Genomic DNA, 19,893 nt, shown 5'->3' with positions numbered 1-19,893 from the left:
TGTCAGCACTGGGGCTGTAGTCAAACGTTTCTTCAACTCCTCGAAACTTGCCTTGCAACCTTCCGTCCATTTAAACTTGGTATCCTTCTTCAATAACTCCGTCATTGGCTTCGCAATCTTGGAAAAATTCTCAATGAATCTCCGATAGTATCCTGCGAGTCCAAGAAAACTGCGGATCTCGCTAACTGAAGTGGGTGCCAACCATTCAGTGACTGACTGGATCTTGGTGGGGTCTACTGCTATACCTTCTCCTGATATAACATGTCCAAGGAATCCAACTTCCTTCAACCAAAATTCGCATTTGCTGAACTTGGCATACAACTGATGTTCCCTGAGTTTCTTGAGAACTAAACACAAATGCTCCTTGTGCTCCTCCTCGTTCTTCGAGTATACCATAATATCATCAATAAACACCACAACAAACTTGTCCAAATATTCCATGAATACTTTGTTCATCATGCTCATGAAATAGGCAGGGGCGTTGGTCAGTCCAAACGACATGACTGTATATTCATATAATTTGTAACGTGTGGTGAATGTTGTCTTTGGTATATCTTTCTCTCGAATCTTCAACTGATGGTATCCCGATCACAAATTGATCTTCGAAAACACCTTAGCTCCTTGCAGCTGATCAAACAGATCATTGATCATCGGCAGTGGGTACTTGTTCTTGATCGTCACTTCATTCAAGGCCCGATAATCAACAACCATTCTTAGGGATTTATCCTTCTTCTCAACCAAAAGCACCCGGGCTCCCCAAGGTGATGAACTCCTTCGAATGTATCCTTTCTCCAATAACTCTTTGATCTGTTTCTTAATTTCCTCCAGATCATTTGCGGGCATCCGATAGGGTCTCTTGGATATTGGCCCTGTCCCTGGCAATAGCTCTATCAAAAACTCGATGTCTCGATCCGGTGGCATGCCTGGTAACTCCTCTGGAAAAACATCCGGGTAATCCCTCACTACAGGCACTTCCTCCTGAACAACTCCCGTGAGGGTATTCACTTGGCTCCTCCTAGGCACATGCCTAGATACATACTTAATCCTTTTCCCTCCGGGGTGGTGAGATAAATCGACTTACTAGCATAGTCAATACTTCCTCCATACTTTGACATCCAGTCCATGCCTAATATCACATCCAATCCTTGTGACTCCAAGATAATTAGGTCGGACGGAAAAACATGGGTGCCAATGGTTAGGAGTATCTGGTCGCACCATCGACTAGCCATATACTCTGCTCCAGGTGAACTCACTAAGAGAGGGGTCCTAAGGGTTTGGGTTGGTAGTTTAAACTTATCCATGAATCCCCTTGATATGTATGAATGCGATGCACCAGTATCAAATAGAACAAGAGCAGTAAATGACTTAACCAAAAACTTACCTATTACCGCGTCCGGCTGCTCTTCAACCTCCTCCACGTTAACGTGGTTCACTTGTCCTTTGTTGAATGGATTGGGCTTCTTCCCAGCGCTCCCATTTCCGTTTCCATTCTTTCCTTCAGGGCACTCCGTCGCATAGTGTCTAGTCTTCCCGCACTTGAAGCAAGTAATGTGACTTAGATCTCTTTTGGCGGGTGTGGCTGGATTGGGGCGATTCTGATTGTTATTGGCTCCGTTCCCATTCCCATTCTTAGTGCCATTGTGGTTATGCGATCCTCCTCCGGTGTGGTTATGACCTCCATGATTATGAACAAGTCCTCCTGAGTTCAGGGTTAGGTGAGGATTCTGCTGAGCTCCTGAGTTATACCTCCCTTGTCCATACTTACTTTTACGGCTCTCAATCTGCTGCTGCTTCCCTTCAATCATAAGAGCCTTATCCACCAACTCCTGGTAGTTGTTGAAGGTTGCTACCATCAACTGCATACTCATCTCATCATTCAGCCCTTCCATAAATTTCGCCTGCTTCACGGCATCTGTGGCCTCATCGTCAGGGGCATAGCGAGATAGCTTGCTAAACTCATCCACGTACTGAGCCACAGTACGGTTCCCCTGGCGTAAGTTGCGAAACTCGTGCTTCTTCAGATTCATGGCTCCAGTTGAGACATGGGCTGTGCGGAAAGCTTGCTGAAACTGGTCCCAAGTGACGTTGGCTATGGGGAAAGTGGCCGTGTAATTCTCCCACCATGAGGCTGCTGGTCCATCCAATTGATGTGCGGCAAAGCGCACCTTCTCAGCATATGTGCCCTGCGGTGGTCAACTCCCTTCCAATACGGCGTAGCCAATCATCAATAACTATAGGCTCGGTGCTACTGGAAAACACCGGCGGTTGTAACCTTAGAAAACAGGCTAGGTTGTTCAAGGTGTTCTGCTGCTGGATCAACTGAGTGAGCTCCGGCGGGAAGGAAAATCTGGGGTCACGTCTCGGAGGCATCTGGTGGATTTAGATGGAAGAGATTGGAATACAATGAGGTCTAATGAGAAGGCACTGCCCATATGCACATGAGACAAACACAATCATTTCACTCAATCAATCAAGCAAGGGCATACAAGCGGTCTAGAACTATCGCAAAAGTGCTCAACTACTACTGAATACATGGGGGAATACTACTAATCATTGGGTGGTCATCTAGAAATTTTGATCAATGGAAGACTCCATGATATCTACTCCAGCTTCGTCTTCAAAGTCATCATCACTAGGGTCGAAGTTGGTGTTGTCGATGATGATGTAGTCCTCCGGACGAATCTCCTTGGGTTCTTCATCTTCTTCTACTGGTGTGGGGTCTCCCATGAATATTCCGATCTTCTTAATCAGGTCGTCATTCTTCTCCAGTAGTGTCGTAATTTCCTCCTCATATCCATCGCGTGTAGACTTAAGTTCTTCTTCCAGCTCGATGATCCTTGTCTTCGCCTTCTTCAAATCTATCATCTCTGCACACATCTGATTCTCCTGGCGTCGAATGTGTTGGTTTAGTTCCTGGATGAAAGCTGCAATTGATCTATCCTTCCTGGTGCTGATCATCTCCCATTGCTCATCTCGGCGCCCACATATCTGGTAGATAGTGTCCTTAAGATCCTTCTGATATACTTCTCCAATGCGTCCCATGGTGATGTGAGCTGCCATACTCTTTCCTAAACTCCAGGTTGGTGCGTCGAAGGAAAATTCTATAGGTTTAGTGACTGGCGTGAAGGTCCTTCCTGGAACTTGAACTTGAATCAGCCATCGTTCCTCTTCTGGTAAAGTGGCGTTGTATGTCCCGGTGAACCTTGGTATTCCAATGTTCAAGTACCTAGTGACTTCCTTCAAGTGTCGTCCAAAAGGTGCTTCTTCATCCGGTTGTGCAAACTTGTTCTTCATCTCCGCCATCCTAAAGAGTAGAAAATGGAGAGGAGTCAGAAATGAGTAGAGAAGAGTGACCTATGGTTTTATCTTAGTGGTCGTGTCCTACACTCAGCGTGTGCTCTGATACCATCTTTGTAGCGACCCGACCTCAAATGGTCAAGTCTTTGTGCTTCAGTGTCATCCCTGGATTGATAATACTGACACACATAGTACTCGAAGGATTTAAAACAGAGTAGTAATCACACACTTATTACATCGAATGTCTCAAAAGAGAACTTATTACAATAACTATGGCTTAAGGCCATCTAATACGATAACAGCGGAAGGCTTGGAAGATATAGTGAGTCCATCAACTCCAACGGCATAGCTGAGCTGCACGGCAACAACCTAACGAACCTTACTCCTCGTCTGAAAAGTCTGCAACATAATACGTTGCAGCCCGAAAACGGGTCAGCACATGGAATATGCTGGCAAAGTAACACAGTAGAGCAAGAACAGAATAATGCTATCACTACATGCATATTTGGCTGGTGGAAAGCTCTATGGTTACAGTTTTGCGAAAAGCCAATTTTTCCCTACAACAAAGGAATAGATTTTAAATTTACTATCATGGTAGTTGAAACATCATTGAGAAGGTTCCTCCAACTCAATCCCAATTAAAGTGATTAACAACCCAACAATTTTAATTAAGAATGATGAGATACTTAAGATACTCCAGGTACTAGATACTCAGGATTTGTCCATAACCGGGGACACGGCTAACCATGATTAGTTTGTACACTCTGCAGAGGTTTGTGCACTTTTCCCCACAAGACTCGATCTCCTCCGTTGGATTTCTCGCACTACATGGTGTTTGAGAAACGGATGACCGAGATACAGTCTTTCAGAAACATTAACTCTCTACTCCGGGTAGACCATACCAAACCTACAAACACACTACCTGCCGATCTACCTCTTCAAGAGCTTCACGTAACTTACTCAACTATGCTAGAGCCCATAATAGCTTGTGGCTGCACACGGAAGTTTCTAGCATGAATAATTGTCACATCCCTAGTTCTGGTATGACCTAGACTAGCTAGTCATTTGTGCATCATGTTTAAATTCCATTTAAATTTGAAATGGGGATTTGTGAAACCCTCAGAAATCATTTCTGGAAATGACCCAGATAAAAAGTGCTCCAAAAAGGACCAAGAAAATGTTCATGATGCTCTCTGAAAATATTGGCCAGAGGTAAAATTCAAACCAATAATTTTGGGAGCCCATAAATATTTATTTTGGCATTTTGGAATTAATACAATAATTATTTGCCTTGGATATATATATGTGATATATTTTATATATGTCCAAAAATTCTGGTTTTTGCTGAGGGGCTTTGGAATAATCCAACTAGTCCCTACAAGAATTATCAGAAGCAACAAAAATGATTTAGTGTCTAAAACTAAATCAAAACAAATTACAGAAAATGCAAAACAGAAGAAAAAGAGAGAGAGAGAGAGAGAGAGAGAGAGAGAGAATTACCTGGCCATACCTGTGTAGCCTGGCCCAGCTTCTCTCAGCCCAGCCCACCAGCCCAACCGCCAGGGGCTTCTTCAAGCTCCTGCCAGTAGGAGCTGCTGCGTGCCCGCATCACAGCCGACCGCAGCCACGTCTCCCCGCCACCTCCTGCTTCCCTCCCCGTCCTTGACCGGGCGCCTGGAGACGCCCGAGCCCCCTGGTCCTACCCCTCTCTCGCAGCCCACTCTCCCTTCCCCTGCTCTCTCTCTCTCTCTCTGTAGCACGCCCGAACGGGTCGGTCGCCGCCGTTCATTGCCACCGTGACCACCGTGGTCTTCTCGCCCCTTCCCCGTGTCCAAAAGCTCTATGACGACGCACAGCTCCTCCACGCGGAAGATCCCGAACCCAGGAGCACCGTGGTGATGCCTTCGAGCTCGGCTTCCATCTCGGGCACCGCCGATCACCGCCGGCGATTCGCGACGTCTGGCGCGCCCCCGAGCCCGCTGACCTTCTCTTCCGACCCCCAGTGAGCCCTGCCATCTTTCCCCTCTCTTCTTGCTGCCGAACGCGACCCTAACCATGCTCTTCATCGGAGTCAAAAGCTTCCGCCCGCCGGCCATGTCACCGCCATCGCCGCAGCCGCTTAGGCTCAAAACCGAGCGCGTCACCGTGCTCAGCACAGCTCCACGGGCCCAAAGCAACCAATCGTTGCTCCTGCCGTGCACCATAGCGACGTTTGCATCATCGCCCGAACTCCGGCCACCGCCGCGAGCTTGCCTCCGGTGAGCTCGGGCCACCTCAGCCCCTGCCGTTTGCACAAATGGATGCGGGCTAGTCCCAGCTCCACGTAGATGCCCTCCGCCGGCCATTTGGTCGCCGGAGGAGGAATCCCGAGCCCCTCCGCCATCTCTGGCCTTGCCGGCGGCGAGCGCCGGGTCAACTCCGGCGTGGGTTGACCCCCACAACCCAGTTTGACCTCCCCCTCTCTGTCACTGACTTGCGGGCCCCGCCCGACTAATTACCTTGGTTAGCACTAATTAACTAACTAGGTTAGCTGCTATGGTCACTGACTAGTGGGCCATGCCCAGTTAGTCAGGACTAACTAACTTAGTTAGTTGACTGGGTCACTGACCAGTGGGACCCACTGGTCAGGTTTGACCTGTTCAGCCCCGTTGACTCGCTTACATCATGCTGACGTAGTGCTGGCGCAGTTATTCTTTTCTGGAATTATTTTAACTCAGGAAATTCCAGAATATTGCCTAAACTTGAAAAAATCATAATAATTCAACCGTAGCTCAGAATGAAATAAATTATATATGAAAAATTATAAGAAAAATGCAAGGAATCCATTTATGCCAGTTACATGCATGAAAAACCAACTTATACATGCTGTATAAGTGAAAACATAATATGGGCATTTTAAATGCTTCATTTTGAATTTGCATTTGAATCTTTGATTCAAATGGGCTTCAACCAATTGGTAGCATCTTGCATTAGTATGGAAACTTGGAGGACTTATGTAGTACATAGACAACTTGAAGTGGATACTCTAAAATACGCAAGATAAGCGTGAGTGCTATGGATGGCCTTCTCGTAGGGAGACGGGAACAGATCCATAGTGGAGTATTGATATGGTGAATATGTGGACTCGTGTGTGTCTTCTCACCCCAAAGAAGTTTCTGATACTCGTAGTATAGGTTAGCCACTGAGTCGGAGCTGGCTTGCTGCTGTTAACTCCACCACCCCCCTTTGTTGATAATGTTGCATATGTAGATAGTTCTGATGTAAGACTTGCTGAGTACCTTCGTAATCACGTTTGCTTATTTATGTTTTGCAGTTGGTTACCCTAGTGACTTCGACAAGTAGCTTGTATCCCAGCTACGATCTTGTACCCTTGGGAGGGTCGTGTTTAGTCAGGCTTCTTAGTCTTTTCCTTTTGTAGTTGTCTGTACTCAGACATGTAATGCTTCCGTTGCTTGTATGCTCTGAATGATGGGTCATGAGACCCCTGTTTGTATTGAATGCTATGTGGCTCTTCTGGGCCTTTATCTATATGAGTTTGAGTTATGTTGTGATGCCATGTTGTACAGCACATACTTGCATGTTATGCGTACGTGTAACGTGTATTGCTATGTGTGGGATCCGACAACCTAGTTGTTTATCCCTGGTAGCCTCTCTTATGGGGAAATGTAGTCTTGTGCTTCCATGAGCCATAGTAGCCCGCTACAGCCAGGTTAGGTGGCACCCGTGGGAATACCGTGCGTGAGGCCGCAAAGTGATATGAAGTGTTACATGCTAGATCGGTGTGACTTGGGATCGGGGTCCCGACAATAATCTCAGTTCCCTTTGAGCCTGGGTGGCGGTCCATAGGAAGATCACACGGGTACTCCGGGATTTCCAAAAATATAGGCAACACTGGGTACTCCAGGTGCCTCAATCCACCCAGATGTGTATTTAAGTTGCCACCTTAAGTTAAACCATTAATTATTAATCTAACATCTGTCATGGATTTCACTCACCCAAACCACGTCTACGAGCATAGCATAGAAGTATAAGCAACACGTAGAAGTAACTCCCAAGGGTTTCAATGTAACAGGGCAATAGGTTCTACCTCATCACTCCTTCCCAACCCACAAGTTAATGACATCCTAATCATGCAATGTTTGAGGATTGGAACTAATGCATAAAAACTGGGTGATAAAGGGATATGATCAAAGTGTTACTTGCCTTGCTGACGATCCGCGTAACCTAGAGACTCCAAATAACACGCTTCACACTCCGGGAATTCTATCGCAAACAAACAATAGCATACATAAGCAACAATCAAAAGCATGGGTAAAACTCAAATAACAAGATCTAACCAGAAAGTTCAACTTAAGAACTCTGGTTTGCAAAAGAATCAAACCAAACGGAGCAACGAAACTCAAACGGCGAAAAAACAAGATCTGTTTACTAATCTGGACCTAGGTCAAATTTTACAGTAGCAAAAGCTTGTTTAAATTGGTTAAGCGGAAAGTGGGTCTCAAGACGAAGATCTAGGCGCTTGAATCGCCTGATTCCGACTAACGAGCGAAAAGATAAACTAAAACGAAAATCGGCTCACAAATCGCGATCGAGAATAATCATGGAAAAAATCCGATAAAAGAAAACTGACAAATAGGCTAACGAACGAGCGTTCGTTATCTGTAACTAACGAGCGAAAACCATTCATTGAAACGAACGTCCGCTAAAAAAAGAAAAACCGGTGAACCAAAAAATACGACTAGGGTTTTCTAACGAAAACCAATCTGGTTTTCTAAAAAAACAAACGGTGCTAACCTCGGCGAGGTCCGGCACGGTGGGGCTCCGGTGAGGGACGGCTTGGCGCGGGGCGGCGGCGACGCGGGCAGCAGGCGGCGGCGGCGGCTTGCGGCGCGGCAGCAGGCGAGGCAGCGAGACGGCTTGGCAGCGGCGACGGGCGGCGGCTTGCGGCGGCGGGGCGGCGGCTCGCGGAGGGGTGGGGCTCCAAGGGCGGCGGGGGTGCAGCTTATAAAGGGGGCGGCTTATAAAGGTGCTCTACAGGTGTCTCCAAAGGTACTTGTTGGGTTGGCGTATTTCGAGATTAGGATTTGTCACTCCGATTGTCCGAGAGGTATCTCTGGGCCCTCTCGGCCTTGCAAGCATTGCAACTAATAAGTTAGTTGCGGGATGATGTATTACGGAACGAGTAAAGAGACTTGTCGGTAACGAGGTTGAACTAGGTATTGAGATACCGACGATCGAATCTCGGGCAAGTAACATACCGATGACAAAGGGAACAAAGTATGTTGTTATGCGGTTTGACCGATAAAGATCTTCGTAGAATATGTGGGAGCCAATATGAGCATCCAGGTTCCGCTATTGGTTATTGGCCGGAGACGTGTCTCCGTCATGTCTACATAGTTCTCGAACCCGTAGGGTCTGCACGCTTAAAGCTTCGGTGACGATTATATTATGAGTTTATGTGATTTGATGTACCGAAGGTAGTTCGGTGTTCCGGATGAGATCGGGGACATGACGAGGAGTCTCAAAATGGTCGAGACGTAAAGATCGATATATTGGACAACTATATTCAGACATCGGAAAGGTTCCGAGTGATTCGGGTATTTTCGGGAGTACCGGGGAGTTACGGGAATTCGTATTGGGCCTTAATGGGCCATACGGGAAAGGAGAGAAAGGCCTCAAAGGGTGGCCGCACCCCTCCCCATGGGCTGGTCCGAATTGGACTAGGGAGGGGGGGCGCCCCCTTCCTTCCTTCTCCTTTTCTCTTCCCTTTCCTTCCCTCCTACTCCTACTACTTGGAAGGGCTCCTAGTTCTACTAGGAAAGGGGGAATCCTACTCCCGGTGGGAGTAGGACTCCCCTAGGGCGCGCCATAGAGAGGGCCGGCCCTCCCCCTCCTCCACTCGTTTATATACGTGGCCAGGGGGCACCCCATAGACACACAAATTGATCTGTTGATCTCTCCCAGCCGTGTGCGGTGCCCCCCTCCACCATATTCCACCTCGGTCATATCGTAGTGGTGCTTAGGCGAAGTCCTGCCTCGGTAGCAACATCATCACCGTCATCACGCCGTTGTGCTGACGGAACTCTCCCATGAAGCTCTGCTGGATCGGAGTTCGCGGGACATCATCGAGCTGAACGTGTGCTGAAATCGGAGGTGTCGTGCGTTCGGTACTTGGATCGGTCGGATCGGGAAGACGTACGACTACTTCCTCTCTGTTGTGTCAACGCATCCGTTGCCGGTCTACGAGGGTACGTAGACAACACTCTCCCCACTCGTTGCTATGCATCACCATGATCTTGCGTGTGCGTAGGATTTTTTTTTGAAATTACTACGTTACCCAACAGTGGCATCCGAGCCTAGGTTTTATGCGTAGATGTCATATGCACGAGTAGAACACAAGTGAGTTGTGGGCGATATAAGTCATACTGCTTACCAGCATGTCATACTTTGGTTCGGCGGTATTGTTGGATGAAGCGGCCCGGACCGACATTACGCGTACGCTTACGCGAGACTGGTTCTACCGACGTGCTTTGCACAAAGGTGGCTGGCGGGTGTCAGTTTCTCCAACTTTAGTTGAACCAAGTATGGCTACGGCCGGTCCTTGAGAAGGTTAAAACAGCACCAACTTGACAAACTATCGTTGTGGTTTTGATGCGTAGGTAAGAACGGTTCTTGCTAAGCCCGTAGCAGCCACGTAAAACTTGCAACAACAATGTAGAGGACGTCTAACTTGTTTTCGCAGGGCATGTTGTGATGTGATATGGTCAAGACATGATGAGATATAAGTTGTTGTATGAGATGATCATGTTTTGTTGAAGTTATCGGCAACTGGCAAAAGCCTTATGGTTGTCTCTCTATTGCATAAGATGCAAGCGCCAAATAATTGCTTTACTTTATCGCTATGCAATAGCAATAGTTGCAAGAGCAATAGTTGGCGAGACAACCATGTGATGACACATTGATATAGATCAAGATGATGGAGATCATGGTGTCATGCCGGTGACGATGGAGATCATGACGATGCTTTGGAGATGGAGATCAAAGGCACAAGATGATGATGGCCATATCATGTCACATATTTTTGATTGCATGTGATATTTATCTTTTATACATCTTATTTTGCTTAGTTCGACGATAGCTTCATAAGATGATCTCTCACTAATTATCAAGGTACAAGTGTTCTCCCTAAGTATGCACCGTTGCAAAAGTTCTTCGTGCTGAGACACCACGTGATGATCGGGTGTGATAGGCTCTACATTCAAATACAACGGGTGCAAAATAGTTGCACGCGTGGAATACTCAGGTTAAACTTGACGAGCCTAGCATATAACAGATATGGCCTCGGAACACGGAGACCGAAGGGTCGAGCGTGAATCATATAGTAGATATGATCAACATAGTGATGTTCCCCATTGAAACTACTCCATCTCACGTGATGATCGGACATGGTTTAGTTGATTTGGATCACGTGATCACTTAGAGGATTGGAGGGATGTCTATCTAAGTGGGAGTTCTTAAGTAATATGATTATTTGAACTTTGATTTATCATGAACTTAGTCCTGGTAGTATTAGCATATCTATGTTGTAGATCAATAGCTCGCGTTGTTGCTTCCCTATGTTATATATATGTTCCTAGAGAAAACTAAGTTGAAAAATGTTAGTAGCAATGATGCGGATTGGATCCGTGATCTGAGGTTTATCCTCATTGCTGCACAGAAGAATTATGTCCTGGATGCACCGCTAGGTGACAGACCTATTGCAGGAGCAGATGCAGACGTTATGAACGTTTGGCTAGCTCAATATGATGACTACTTGATAGTTTAGTGCACCATGCTTAATAGCTTAGAATCGGGACTTCAAAGACGTTTTGAATGTCATGGACCATATGAGATGTTCCAAGAGTTGAAGTTAATATTTCAATCAAATACCCGAGTTGAGAGATATGAAGTCTCCAACAAGTTCTATAGCTAGAAAGATGGAGGAGAATAGCTCAAGCAGTGAGCATGTTCTCAGATTGTCTGGGTACTACAATCGCTTGAATCAAGTGGGAGTTAATCTTCCAGATAAAATAGTGATTGACAGAATTCTCTAGTCACCATCACCAAGTTAGTAGAACTTCGTGATGAACTATAGTATGCAAGGGATGATGAAAACGATTCCCGAGCTTTTCATGATGATGAAATCGATGAAGGTAGAAATCAAGAAAGAGCATCAAGTGTTGATGATTAACAAGACCATTAGTTTCAAGAAAAGGGCAAAGGGAAAGAAAGGGAACTTCAAGAAGAACGGCAAGCAAGTTGCTGCTCAAGTGAAGAAGCCCAAGTTTGGTCCTAAGCCTGAGACTAAGTGCTTCTACTGCAAAGGGACTGGTCACTGGAAGCGGAACTGCCCCAAATATTTGGCGGATAAGAAGGATGGCAAAGTGAACAAAGGTATATTTGATACACAGATTATTGATGTGTATTTTACTAGTGTTCGTAGCAACCCCTCGGTATTTGATACTGGTTCAGTTGCTAAGAGTAGTAACTCGAAATGGGAGTTGCAGAATGAACAGAGACTAGTTAAGTGCGAAGTGACGATGTGTGTTGGAAGTGGTTCCAAGATTGATATAATCATCATCGCACACTCCCTATACTTTCGGGATTAGTGTTGAACCTAAATAAGTGTTATTTGGTGTTTGCGTTGAGCATGAATATGATTTGATCATGTTTATTGCAATACGGTTATTCATTTCAGTGAGAGAATAAATTGTTGTTCTGTTTACATGAATAAAACCTTATATGGTTACACACCCAATGAAAATGGTTCGTTGGATCTCGATTGTAGTGATACACATATTCATAATATTGAAACCAAAAGATGCAAAGTTATAATGATAGTGCAACTTATTTGTGGCACTGCCATTTAGGTAATATTGGTGTAAAGCGCATGAAGAAAATCCATGCTGATGGGCTTTTGGAATCACTTGATTATGAATCAGTTGATGCTTGCGAACCATGCCTCATGGGCAATATGACTAAGACTCCATTCTCCGGAACAATGGAGCAAGCAACAGATTTGTTGGAAATCATACATACTGATGTATGTGGTCCGATGAATATTGAGGCTCGCGGCAGGTATCATTATTTTCTGGTCTTTACAGATGATTTGAGCAGATATGAGTATATCTACTTGATGAAACACAAGTCTGAAACATTTGAAAAGTTCGAAGAATTTCAGAGTGAAGTGGAGAATCATCGTAACAAAAATAAAAGTTTCTACGATATGATCGCAGAAGGAAAATATTTGAGTTACAAGTTTGGCCTTCAGTTAAAACAATGTGAAATAGTTTCATTACTCACGCCACCTGGAACACCACAGTGTAATGGTGTGTCCGAACATTGTAACCGTACTTTATTAGATATGGTGCGATCTATGATGTCTCTTACCGATTTACCACTATCGTTTTGGGGTTATGCATTAGAGACAGCTACATTCACATTAAATAGGGCACCATCTAAATCCGTTGAGACGACACCGTATGAACTATGGTTTGGCAAGAAACCTAAGCTGTCGTTTCTTAAAGTTTGAGGTTGCAATGCTTATGTGAAAATGTTTCAACCTGATAAGCTCAAACCCAAATCGGAGAAGTGCATATTCATAGGATACCCAAAAGAATATGTTGGGTACACCTTCTATCACAGATCCGAAGGCAAGATATTCATTGCTGAGAATGGATCCTTTCTAGAGAAGGAGTTTCTCTCGAAAGAAGTGAGTGGGAGGAAAGTAGAACTTGATGAGGTAATTGTACCTGCTCCCTTATTGGAAAGTAGTTCATCATAGAAATCTGTTCCTGTGACTACTACACCAATTAGTGAGGAAGCTAATGATGATGATCATGTAACTTCAGATCAAGTTACTACCGAACCTCGTAGGTAAACCAGAGTGAGATCTGCACCATAGTGGTACGGTAATCCTGTTCTGGAGGTCATGTTACTTGACCATGACGAGCCTATGAACTATGAGGAAGCGATGATGAGCCCAGATTCCGCGAAATGGCTTGAGGCCATGAAATCTGAGATGAGATCCATGTATGAGAACAAAGTATGGACTTTGATTGACTTGCCCATTGATCGGCGAGCCAATGAGATTAAATGGATCTTCAAGAGGAAGACGGACGTTGATAGTAGTGTTACTATCTACAAAGCTAGAATTGTCGCAAAAAGGCTTTCGACAAGTTCAAGGTGTTGACTACGATGAGAGTTTCTCACTCGTATCTATGCTTAAGTCTGTCCGAATCATGTTAGCAATTGCCGCATTTTATGAAATCTGGCAAATGGATAAACAAAACTGCATTCCTTAATGGATTTATTAAAGAAGAGTTGTATATGATGCAACCAGAAGGTTTTGTCAATCCTAAAGGTACTAACAAAATATGCAAGCTCTAGCGATCCATCTATGGACTGGTGCAAGCATCTCAGAGTTGGAATATACGCTTTGATAAGTTGATCAAAGCATATAGTTTTATACAGACTTGCGGTGAAGCCTGTATTTACAAGAAAGTGAGTGGGAGCACTACAGCATTTCTGATAAGTATATGTGAATGACATATTGTTGATCGGAGATAATGTAGAATTATTCTGTAAAGCATAAAGGAGTATTTGAAAGGAGTTTTTTCAAAGAAAAACCTCGGTGAAGCTGCTTACATTTTGAGCATCAAGAGATAGATCAAGACGCTTGATAAGTTTTTCAATGAGTACATACCTTGACAAGATTTTGAAGTAGTTCAAAATGGAACAGTCAAAGAAAGAGTTCTTGCCTGTGTTACAAGGTGTGAAACTGAGTAAGACTCAAAGCCCGACCACGGCAGAAGATAGAAAGAGAATGAAAGTCATTCCCTATGCCTTGGCCATAGGTTCTATAAAGTATGCCATGCTGTGTACCAGATCTATTGTGTACCTCACCATAAGTTTGGCAAGGGAGTACAATAGTGATCTAGGAGTAGATCACTGGACAGAGGTCAAAATTATCCTTAGCGGAATAAGGATATGTTTCTCGATTATGGAGGTGACAAAAGGTTCGTCATAAAGGGTTACGTCGATGGAAGTTTTGACACTGATCCAAATGACTCAAAGTCTCAATCTGGATACATATTGAAAGTGGGAGCAATTAGCTAGAGTAGCTTAGTGCAGAACATTGTTGACATAGAAATTTGCAAAATACTTGCGGATCTGAATGTGGCAGACCCGTTGACTAAACTTCTCTCACAAGCAAAACATGATCACACCTTAGTACTCTTTGGGCGTTAATCACATAGCGATGATAACTAGATTATTGAATCTAGTAATCCCTTTGGGTGTTGGTCACATGATGATGTGAACTATGGGTGTTAATCACATGGTGATGTGAACTATTGATATTAAATCACATGGCGATGTGAACTAGATTATTGACTCTAGTGCAAGTGGGAGACTGAAGGAAATATGCCCTAGAGGCAATAATAAAGTTATTATTTATTTCCTTATTTCATGATAAATGTTTATTATTCATGCTAGAATTGTATTAACCGGAAACATAATACATGTGTGAATACATAGACAAACAGAGTGTCACTAGTATGCCTCTACATGACTAGCTCGTTGAATCAAAGATGGTTAAGTTTCCTAGCCATAGACATGAGTTGTTATTTGATTAACGGGGTCACATCATTAGAGAATGATGTGATTGACTTGACCCATTCCGTTAGCATAGCACTTGATCGTTTAGTTTGTTGCTATTGCTTTCTTCATGACTTATACATGTTCCTATGACTATGAGATTATGCAACTCCCGTTTACCGGAGGAACACTTTGTGTGCTACCAAACATCACAACGTAACTGGGTGATTATAAAGGTGCTCTACAGGTGTCTCCAAAGGTACTTGTGTTGGGGAACGTAGTAATTTCAAAAAAAATCCTACGCACACACAAGATCATGGTGATGCATAGCAACGAGAGGGGAGAGTGTTGTCTACGTACCATCGTAGACCGGCAACAGAAGCGTTGACACAATGTAGAGGAAGTAGTCGTACGTCTTCCCGATCCGACCGATCCAAGTACCGAACGTACGGCACCTCCGAGTTCTGCACACATTCAACTCGGTGACGTCCCTCGAGCTCCGATCCAGCAAAACGTTGAGGGAGAGTTTTGTCAGCACGACGGCGTGATGATGGTGATGATGTTCTACCGACGCAGGGCTTCGCCTAAGCACCGCTACGATATGACCGAGGTGGAATATGGTGGAAGGGGGCACCGCACACGGCTAAGGAATGATCACGAAGATCAACTGTCCTGGGGTGCCCCCTTGCCCCCGTATATAAAGGAGGGAGAGGGGGAGGTGCGGCCGGCCCTAGGGGTGCGCCTGGAGGAGTCCTACTCCCACCGGGAGTAGGACTCCCCCCTCTTGCCTTGTTGGAAAAGGAAGGGGGAAGGGAGAAAGAGGAAAGGGGGGTGCCGCCCCCCCCCCTTCCTTGTCCTATTCGGACTAGGGGGGAGGGGGGCGCGGCCTGCCCTGGCCGGCCCTCCTCTTCTCCCTTATGGCCCATGTAGGCCCAATAACCCCCGGGGGGGTTCCGGTAACCCCCTGGTACTCCGGTAAAATCCCGATTTCACCCGGAACGTTTCCGATATCCAAATATAGGCTTACAATATATCAATCTTTATGTCTCGACCATTTCGGGACTCTCGTCATGTCCATGATCACATCCGGGACTCCGAACAACCTTCGGTACATCAAAACACAAAAACCCTAATTACGATCGTCACCAAACTTTAAGCGTGCGGACCCTACGGGTTCGAGAACTATGTAGACATGACCAAGACACGTCTCCGGTCAATAACCAATAGCGGAACCTAGATGCTCATATTGGCTCCTACATATTCTACGAAGATCTTTATCGGTCAGACCGCATAACAACATACGTTGTTCCCTTTGTCATCGGTATGTTACTTGCCCGAGATTCGATCGTCGGTATCTCAATACCTAGTTCAATCTCGTTACCGGCAAGTCCCTTTACTCGTTCCGTAATACATCATCCCGCAACTAACTTATTAGTTGCAATGCTTGCAAGGCTTAAGTGATGTGCATTACCGAGAGGGCCCAGAGATACCTCTCCGACAATCGGAGTGACAAATCCTAATCTCGAAATACGCCAACCCAACAAGTACCTTCGGAGACACCTGTAGAGCACCTTTATAATCACCCAGTTACGTTGTGATGTTTGGTAGCACACAAAGTGTTCCTCCGGTAAACGGGAGTTGCATAATCTCATAGTCATAGGAACATGTATAAGTCATGAAGAAAGCAATAGCAACATACTAAACGATCGAGTGCTAAGCTAACAGAATGGGTCAAGTCAATCACATCATCCTCTTAATGATGTGATCCCGTTAATCAAATGACAACTCATCTCTATGGTTAGGAAACATAACCATCTTTGATCAACGAGCTAGTCAAGTAGAGGCATACTAGTGACACTCTGTTTGTCTATGTATTCACACATGTATCATGTTTCCGGTTAATACAATTCTAGCATGAATAATAAACATTTATCATGAAATAAGGGAATAAATAATAACTTTATTATTGCCTCTAGGGCATATTTCCTTCAGTCTCCCACTTGCACTAGAGTCAATAATCTATTTCACATTGCCATGTGATTTAACATCAATAGTTCACATCTTTATGTGGTTAACACCCATAGTTCACATCGACATGTAACCAACACCCAAAGGGTTTACTAAGGTGTGATCATGTTTTGCTTGTGAGATAATTTTAGTCAACGGGTCTATCACATTCAGATCCGTAAGTATTTTTCAAATTTCTATGTCTATAATGCTCTGCACAGAGCTACTCTAGCTAATTGCTCCCACTTTCAATATGTATCCAGATTGAGACTTAGGGTCATCTGGATCAGTGTCAAAATTTGCATCGACATAACCCTTTACAACAAACCTTTTTGTCACCTCCATAATCGAGAAAAATATCCTTATTCCACTAAGGATAATTTTGACTGTTGTCCAGTGATCTACTCCTAGATCACTATTGTACTCCCTTGCCAAAATCAGTGTAGGGTATACAATAGATCTGGTACACAGTATGCCATACTTTATAGAACCTATGGCTGAGGCATAGGGAATGACTTTCACTCTCTTTCTATCTTCTGACGTGGTCGGGCTTTGAGTCTTACTCAATTTCACACCTTGTTACACAGGCAAGAACTCTTTCTTTGACTGTTCCATTTTGAACTATTTCAAAATATTGTCAAGGTATGTACTCATTGAAAAAACTTATCAAGCGTCTTGATATATCTCTATAGATCTTGATGCTCAATATGTAAGCAGCTTCACCGAGGTCTTTCTTTGAAAAACTCCTTTCAAACACTCCTTTATGTTTTGCAGAATAATTCTACATTATTTCCGATCAACAATATGTCATTCACATATACTTATCAGAAATGTTGTAGTGCTCCCACTCACTTTCTTGTAAATACAGGCTTCACCGCAAGTCTGTATAAAACTATATGCTTTGATCAACTCATCAAAGCGTATATTCCAACTCCGAGAGGCTTGCACCAGTCCATAAATGGATCGCTGGAGCTTGCACACTTTGTTAGCTCCCTTTGGATCGACAAAACCTTCTGGTTGCATCATATACAACTCTTCTTCCAGAAATCCATTCAGGAATGCAGTTTTGACATCCATTTGCCAAATTTAATAATCATAAAATGCGGCAATTGCTAACATGATTTGGACAGACTTAAGCATCGCTACGGGTGAGAAGGTCTCATCGTAGTTAATCCCTTGAACTTGTCGAAAACCTTTCGCAACAAGTCGAGCTTTGTAGATAGTAACATTACCGTCAGCGTCAGTCTTCTTCTTGAAGATCCATTTTTTCTCAATTGCTTGCCGATCAACGGGCAAGTCAACCAAAGTCCACACTTTGTTCTCATACATGGATCCTATCTTAGATTTCATGGCTTCTAGCCATTTTGCGGAATCTGGGCTCACCATCGCTTCTTCATAGTTCGTAGGTTCATCATGATCTAGTAGCATGAGTTCCAGAACAGGATTACCGTACCACTCTGGTGCGGATCTTATTCTGGTTGATCTACGAGGTTCAGTAGTAACTTGATCTAAAGTTTCATGATCATTATCATTAGCTTCCTCACTAATTGGTGTAGGTGTCACAGAAACCGGTTTCTGTGATGTACTACTTTCCAATAAGGGAGCAGGTACAGTTACCTCGTCAAGTTCTACTTTCCTCCCACTCACTTCTTTCGAGAGAAACTCCTTCTCTAGAAAGGATCCATTCTTAGCAACGAAAGTCTTGCCTTCAGATCTGTGATAGAAGGTGTACCCAACAGTTTCCTTTGGGTATCTTATGAAGACACATTTCTCCGATTTGGGTTCGAGCTTATCAGGTTGAAGCTTTTTCACATAAGAATCGCAGCCCCAAACTTCCAGAAACGACAACTTTGGTTTCTTGCCAAACCACAGTTCATAAGGCGTCGTCTCAACGGATTTCGATGGTGCCCTATTTAACGTGAATGCAGCCGTCTCTAAAGCATAACCCCAAAGCGATAGCGGTAAATCTGTAAGAGACATCATAGATCGCACCATATCTAGTAAAGTACGATTACGACGTTCGGACACACCATTACGCTGTGGTGTTCCGGGTGGCGTGAGTTGCGAAACTATTCCGCATTGTTTCAAATGTAGACCAAACTCGTAACTCAAATATTCTCCTCCACGATCAGATCGTAGAAACTTTATTTTCTTGTTACGATGATTTTCAACTTCACTCTGAAATTCTTTGAACTTTTCAAATGTTTCAGACTTATGTTTCATTAAGTAGATATACCCATATCTGCTTAAATCATCTGTGAAGGTGAGAAAATAACGATATCCGCCACGAGCCTCAATATTCATTGGACCACATACATCTGTATGTATGATTTCCAACAAATCCGTTGCTCTCTCCATAGTACTGGAGAACGGCGTTTTGGTCATCTTGCTCATGAGGCTTCACAAGTACCAAGTGATTCATAATCAAGTGATTCCAAAAGTCCATCAGTATGGAGTTTCTTCATGCGCTTTACACCGATATGACCTAAACGGCAGTGCCACAAATAAGTTGCACTATCATTATCAACTCTGCATCTTTTGGTTTCAACATTATGAATATGGGTATCACTACTATCGAGATTCATCAAAAATAGACCACTCTTCAAGGGTGCATGACCATAAAAGATATTACTCATATAAATAGAACAACCATTATTCTCTGATTTAAATGAATAACTGTCTCGCATCAAACAAGATCCAGATATAATGTTCATGCTCAACGCTGGCACCAAATAACAATTATTTAGGTCTAAAACTAATCCCGTAGGTAGATGTAGAGGTAGCGTGCCGACCGCGATCACATCGACTTTGGAACCATTTCCCACGCGCATCGTCACCTCGTCCTTTGCCAGTGTTCGCTTAATCTATAGTCCCTGTTTCGAGTTGCAAATATTAGCAATAGAACCAATATCAAATACCCAGGTGCTACTGCGAGCTCTAGTAAGGTACACA

Source organism: Triticum urartu, chromosome 6A, assembly GCF_056163025.1.
Source record: "Triticum urartu cultivar PI428250 chromosome 6A, HENAU_Tu73, whole genome shotgun sequence".
Classification (NCBI taxonomy): domain Eukaryota; kingdom Viridiplantae; phylum Streptophyta; class Magnoliopsida; order Poales; family Poaceae; genus Triticum; species Triticum urartu.
This window is presented reverse-complemented; position numbering follows the sequence as displayed.